Source organism: Pyrus communis, chromosome 16 (assembly GCF_963583255.1).
Source record: "Pyrus communis chromosome 16, drPyrComm1.1, whole genome shotgun sequence".
In the NCBI taxonomy this organism is placed as follows: domain Eukaryota; kingdom Viridiplantae; phylum Streptophyta; class Magnoliopsida; order Rosales; family Rosaceae; genus Pyrus; species Pyrus communis.
Genome location: NC_084818.1, coordinates 12,354,304 through 12,361,793, shown reverse-complemented (window position 1 = coordinate 12,361,793; position 7,490 = coordinate 12,354,304). Strand labels below are relative to the sequence as shown.

Sequence of the window (7,490 nt, the reverse complement as noted above, 5' to 3'; positions counted from 1 at the left end):
CGTCGTCTTATCGTTGTCAGACGTTGATATAAATTACTACTTGGATAAAAATTAAAAATAAAAAGTTAACCCCTTGTTCAAAAATGGGTAAAAGTACAAAAAATTACCTTTATTATTGGTGTCGTGACATTTTTATACCTCATCTTTTAAAATTGGCAATGTTATACCTCATCTTACAAATTTGTGACAATGTTAGATCTTCGTCAGTTTTTCTATTACTTTTTCGGTTAAATGCTGACGTGGCCAGCAACGGGACCCATTTTTATTAAAAAATAATTAAATATTAAAAAAAAAACAAAAAACCAAAAGAACCCATCAATCCGTGTCCCCCCTCCCCAAAAACCCAGATCCCCTTCTCTGAGTTCTCCCCCACCCAACCCTCTCTCTCCTTTCTCTCTCTCGCCTCTCTCTCTTATCTCCCTGCAACCTACATCCCTAAAATCTCAAAACCCAGAAACCATTCCCACTCGAGTCATCATCGCCAGCGAGCTCTCAATCCTCTGAGCCGACAATCGCCAATTAACCCCAGACCCTTCCCCACCACCCCCGCTGGTGTTGGAGGTCTCCTTCTGGCACCACAGGTGCTTCTGGTTCCCCCACTTCAAATACCACGGCAAGTTGAAATTGTGCAAAGGCTTCACCCTCTTAGAACCCATCGCCATGGACTTCACCTCCACTATCTCCTCCTCATCCAACCCGCCTATATATACCATTTATCGGAAACTCAGACCAAAGAGAGCCACTCTCAGATCACAACTCGCTCTCTCTGTTTCTCGCCCTTCCTCTGATTTTCTCAGAAAATCTTGGAATTTTCTAGGAAAAACAGATAGTTTTTCTATTGGGATTGTTGTTGTTGTTGTTGTTGTTGTTGTTTTGTTTTTCTCTCGCAGATCGCCGGAGGGGCAGACTCTGGGGGCGAGGAGAAGAAGGGAATGTTGTTGTGGAGGTTGTGGCTAGAGTTAGGGTTTGGGGGCGATTAAGGGTCGTGGCTGTCATTGCTGGAGTCAACGACAGAGGTAGGGTCGTCGTTGGTGGGATCGGAGAGGAAGGTTGGGGGGGGGGGGGGGGGACAGGTGGGAAGGATTTATGGGTTTTGGGATTTCAGGGATGCATGTTGCAGGGAGAGAGAAGAGAGAGAGGGTTGGGTGGGAGAGAACTCAGATAAGGGGATCTAGGTTTTTAGGGAGGGGGACACAGGTTGATGGGTTTTTTTTTTGTTTTTTTTGTTACTTTTAATATTTAATTAATTTTTTTAATATTTAATCAATTTTTTTTTAATAAAAATTGGGTCCCGTCTCTAGCCACGTCAGCATTTAACAAAAAAAGTAATAGAAAAATTGACGGAGGTCTGACATTGGCACAAATTCGTAAGATGAGGTATGACATTGTCAATTTTAAAAGATGAGATATGAAAGTGTCGTGACACCAATAGTTAAGGTAGTTTTTTGTACTTTACCATTCAAAAATTTATGACGAACAAAACAATCATATACAGTAAAAAATTTATGACAAACAAAACAATCATATAAAGTATAGAATTAACATGTGATCCACAAATTTGGTCCAACGTGAGGGAAGTGTTGAAATATCCCACATCGACCGTATTCCTGACAAAATGAGAGTTTAAATATCTTAACCCCACATTTGACGGATTGTGCATGTGGTAATTACCAAGTTAAGGACAATATCAGTGTTATTGGAATGGGCATCTCTTTGATAATTCTACATGGTATCAGAGCCAAGAGCAGGCATGTACTGCTACATGATGGTTGGGTCCTCTTGGCCTTGGGCGATGATGATGGGTCCCTTGACCCTGCGTGTAAGGTGAGTCCCACTGGCTTCATATGGTTGTCGATGTTTAGATCTCCCACGTATGACTCCCATGTGAGGAACGTGTTGAAATAGCTCACATTGACCATATCTCTAACAAAATGAGAGTTTAAATATCCTATGATCATATCTCTGACAAAATGAGAGTTTAAATATCATAACCCCACACCTGACAGATTGTGCATGTGGTAATTACCAAACTGTGAACAATATCGGTGTTGTTGGAGTGGACTTTTGGCCCATTTCTCTGATAATTCTACAATTATTTGGTTCGGTCCAATTTGATTTTTTTTTAATTCATAAAAAAATAAACAGAAGTAATTCGGTTTGGTGGATTTCAGTTTGGTTTTGATGATGCGGCTGTGGCGTTAAGATTAGATGAATAACCCGCACGCACAGTACTTCCTGTTCTTCTCTTCACTACACCACAAAACCACTTTCTATAGCATTCAATAATTGCTATAAAAAGTGTTGCATAGCATGTTCTGCAAAGATATAGTAGGCATATCCCCATGACCTAAAAAGATGCATCAACTCCATTTTCTATAGCATTCAATAAATATATGCATAAGCTAAAAATATGCATCTAAGCATTCTCCGTCGTTTGATCAACTCCACCCTTACTTAAACCCAACTGATCGTTTACAACATTTAAGAACTTGAAATATGCACATCTCCATGACCTATTGAATATCAATTTGCCACCCAGTCATTGTGTATCGTGCGGTCAGAAATCATTTGACTTTTATTATTTAAATTTAAACATAAATAGTATCTAACAAAAAATGTCTGCACAATGTACGATGAACGGCTAGGATGTGGGGATCCTTACGATCCCCACAAAATGGATCCGGAGAGGATCCTTTTCCCCTAACTTATGCCATTTGTCATCCCACCATACCTTGGTGTAGCCAAGTTGGTTAGAGCAGTATGCTCCCCTTTGAATTTGCACCCAAAGTTCGAATTTCCCTTCCTATAGTTTAGTTTAGATTAGAATATTGCTCGAATTAAAAAAGTTAGATGTAGTCCCAAATTCAAGGCCAATGATTCTGGTGTAAGCACTTGTTCAAATAATATTTATTTTTTAACCATAACATCTCACCTACTAAAGCGTGTGTTGAGTGCCTCGGTTTTAAAGGGATTAACTTTCATCCCAGATTCAGTGGTTCACTTAAAAAGATAATCACTTCTGAAAATTCTAGTCTTGCTAAAATTATTTTTATAGGTTAAAGGGGCTTTACACTAGGATTTTCAATCCCTTGGTGAATAAAAAGAAAGTAGTTATGTGGAATTATTGTAATGTGAGCTTCTTCAATGGGGCATCAAAAAGTCTCACTTTATCAATCATGTTGTCTAATGGAATTATTGTAAAACAAGCATCTTCAATGAGGACTATAAATGGAGTCCTCACATCCCCATATCTCCTAATGGTAATGTTAGGGAGACCAAAATTTTAAATTAAATTTGCAAACCAAATGATGTGTCACCAATAGGAAATAAGCAAGTTAATCAACGCTTAAATAATAATCCAATTATCAACAACCGCATCATTTGGTTTGCAAATTTGGTTTAAAAAATTTGGTTTCCTTAGGATTACCCATCACCTAAATATAGGGACAGATGTCTTCTAATGAACCAGAATAGAGGTCTCAAGGTATCTCAATATATAAGAAATCGCCAAATATCTCAAAGAAATCTCGAATATGAAGACGGTATGGGAGATGCTCTTGGTACTTGATTTATCAAGTGGAATTATTTTGCTTTCCTAAGTAATTGTGGTTCTTGGTCTTAATTTGACTCTAAAGAACATGGTCGTACTGCAATCCCTGCATTGGATGCATAGAGAGGATTTTTACATCAGTAAGGGGATCGGGTTTGTTGTTGGATTTTGGGCAGGGACATTGTTAGATTGTGAATGAATATGACAGTGTCTAGTTGTTTTCCTTACGAAAAGAGTGATTCAATGGACACTCGAGAATTGTCTCTGGGCACCCAAGAATGGTTTATGAACAACTAAGAATTTGTCGTTATAGTTGGGTGTCCGCAGAATCACCCTTATGCAGAAGAATATATTTACAGAGGGAGAGGAATATCCAACTTTTGAGGGTCACTCTCGATTGTTAAAAGCCTCTTCTGCAACTGGATCTGCAAGGGAAAGAAACATGGCAGCAGATGGCTTACCTTGGTCTGGGTTTGCATTTGAGACTTGACACACTGCAACTGTTTTAAGTTGATGTCCCTAGCAGATGTCTGGTCCGACGTCCAGATAATAGTACCATCCATGTCTCCAGTGAAGATACTAATCAAACAGCCTGTCTTTCTATAATAAAATTGCTGACATAAATTTTAGTTCATCAAATCATTACATCCATTCAAATATTACAAATTTAAAACATCCACTGATCCCATTTGAAGAATCAAGGTGAATAGCCATTCTAATGAAATCATCAATGAAATCCCCCTTTTTTATATATATAATGGGGTAGGATTAATATTTTCTGCTAGCAATCACAGTCTAAGATAACGGAACGATTACAGAACCGTTTCTTTGCTGCCATTAGCTCAAAATGACTCCTTTGTTATTCCATAGTAGACTGGTTCTTCGCCTACAAATATAATGAAATTCAAGAAAAAAGCAGACCCACCAACAATATATGTCCCTTGAGTCTGACCATCTTCACCCCGCTGCTTCTCACTGGCTACACCTGATGGAAACTTATTTTCTGATGGCTTCCCAAAAGCCCTTGTATCTTGGGGCTTTTCAGCTGGTGCATTCTTACTTCTTGTTGCCGAAACTGTTTCTGCCGTCATCTGTTTGCAAAGTTCCATCAGAAGCTTCACATCTGCAATTTGCAACATACATGATCACAAGCACATCCCATGATCAATCCATAAAAAGTCACTTTCTACTTGTCCGTCAAATGGCAAGTAACAAACAACATCTCATGCAATTGGCTCCATCAAAAAGCCTTGAACTCAAAAGTATCCAAAGGGATACAAAAACTGGAGAAAAGGCATACATGGAGCTCAAGAAACTCAGGACAGAACCATGCGTCAACATAAGAAGATGAGTGAGACAGATATCTCCTCGTAAAGGAAGCAAAAGGCCATCAGAATGCTACTAACAATATCTAGTATTGGGTGGCCAACAATAAAATTATCACAAACTGAGTTTCAAGGGTGAAACTCAATATGATCATTCACCCGACAGATTAATAAACCAAGTTAGCACGTGAATGAAAGTCGGATGTCATCATAAGCACCGCATTAATAACCACTTATTTTAATATTAACAAATCAGCTCAGGTTTATCATACAACTCAAGGGATAACTATATGTCATTGTGTGAAAAGATGAAAACAAAATCTTGATGAGCTTACATTCTTGAATTTCTTCGGATGGCTTGCATGTTCCAAAGTCAGGGGTCTGGAGAACCTTCAAGATAACAAAAGACAACAAGTTACTTCATGCATACTTCAAATAATAGAACACTATCCGAAAGACAACAAGTTACAGAAGAAGCAGTTCAAAACAGCAGGATTTAAAGTGATTACATTGACAACCTTGATAGACGAACAATCTACAAACCAAGTTAACACCCAAAGGCCTCCCCAACAGTCTCAAGAGGACCTAATCAACTTCTAAATTCTACCCATGGCATACAGATTACATAATGATATAACATACATTTAACATATTACACTTGGTCTGCAGCCTAAAATAATAGAACACTATCCGAAATGTAGCAAATAAAAACTAATTTTGACAGCTTCACGTAATACAAAATAGAAACACCTCAATTCACTTGAGAACATAAATCATATGCCTTCATTCTTCACTTAATAGTTCAAATATTAGAATTTTGCAACCGAAAATGTAAGTACAAGGCAGCGGAATTACAAAGATTATAAATTTATTTTATCTTATTAAAGAAAAATGAAATATTTAGAAAGGTTAAAGACATGCAAATTGTGAATCCAAACAAACCCAAATCCACAATTCAATAAAAAGAAAACCTAGATCACAAAAATCTTCAAAATTTACAAGAAATTCACATAAAGATGCAAAACTTGGGACATGGGTTTTTAGCTGTACCTCGAAATGAGGACGGACCTCTTTGAGGACGCTGCGAACCCTGTAGAGGGTGGATGAGTTGGAGAAGAGAGCATCATTTTCAAGAGGTCTCTTCTTGGTCTTGGGAGGAAGAGAAGACGGAGGAGGCTATACAGGGAGAACTTCGGCGGAGCTCAGAGGGGTTGGGAGGACTTGGGTAGCTGTGGACTCGGCTGGCTTTGTTTCTTCTTCCATCGGTGCTGTTTGTCTGGGGAGTTAAAGGACTGATGGGTTTTAACTTTTAAATCGCACAGGAGGAATAATAGTATAATGTTAGGGAGACACAATTGATAAATATAATCACGAACAACGAACTTAAGAAAGTAGACTCTCGTTCTTTATACAAATCTCTTGTAGAATAAAGTAGATGTATTAGGCTCTTCCATTCTCTTTCCTCTATTTTCTAGTGCCCTGTCTTTCTGTCTCCTTAAATTCATAATTTTCAGGCGAAAAAATGAGCTTAATAACGTTTCATGATTTTGCATTCCATTTACTTCAGAAGAGCTTAACACCAGTTTATACAATTTGGTTGCTAAAATGTGCAATTGACAAGTTGATGCAATGTGGAGTTTTCTCAAAATCCAAGTTAATCAATATCACTTTTACGCCAAGCACTTGACCACTCTGTACATCCCTTTTAAACGCATCTTATACTTTCATCATGCTTGTGCTCTCATCATTGTTGTCCTTATTAAATCTATTTTTAAAATTTTTATTATTAGCCCTTCAAACTTCCTATATTTAGAAAGAAAGATAAATTTGTGAGTAGGGTGCAACTTGGACGAATTGTGTGAGTTAGATGGTTGACCAAATCCTAACCCAACATTTCTAATTCGGGTATAGGTTGGGTTTGGGTTCCTAGGGGGTTACTCAAGTACGGGTTTAAATTGGGTTCGGCTTACTCGAGTTAAATTTGGGTTTGCCCAATTTTATCAAATTCAATCTTCTAACACATTATTTATAAGATAAATCTCAAATTTTGAACCAAATAATGCAAAATTGTTTAAAATTCAATTTTACACATCACCCTCCATAATAAAAATAAACCAAATAGCATGGAACGCATATCAAAAGTTCCAACCATGCAAAATTGAAATTAAATGACAATACAATATCAATGCTTTAACCAACAATAAAACGTAAAAGCAACTAGGGTCGGCCCGGGCCCAATTTTGAAGGAACCGGACCTTACTTGTTTTAAACAGTAATGGGGCGGGCCGGACCGGGTAGAGGGTTTTTAAGTTTGGGAACCGGCCCTAACCAGGCCCATTTCAAACAGGCCGTTTCGAGGCTGGTCCACGAGCCCAATTAACTTTTTTCTTTTTCTTTTTTGGTTTTGATACAGAGCTCCAGAACGTTCCACGGTTCCAGATTGCTCCCACTACCAACGAAATCGACGGGTTAGAAGCTACCCACACCAGCAGCTGAACCACCAGTGGTGAATCGGTGAAGTTGGTGGTCCCCGTCTCTCTTGCTCATCTCTCCCAATCCCAAATCAAGGTCTCTATCTCTTGACTCCGATCGACGACGATGGCGCGAGGCTCCAA

The 7,490-nt window shown here is 38.5% G+C and overlaps 1 long non-coding RNA gene across 1 annotated transcript; it reads right to left on the bottom strand.

The window, feature by feature from the left end:
• Positions 1–4,148: 4,148 nt before the first annotated feature.
• Positions 4,149–6,374, bottom strand: LOC137719645 (uncharacterized). The gene is made up of 3 exons (XR_011066428.1): positions 5,926–6,374; positions 5,211–5,265; positions 4,149–4,673 (listed from the first exon to the last, which is right to left on the bottom strand). It is a non-coding gene; the product is annotated as an uncharacterized lncRNA (long non-coding RNA).
• Positions 6,375–7,490: the final 1,116 nt, after the last annotated feature.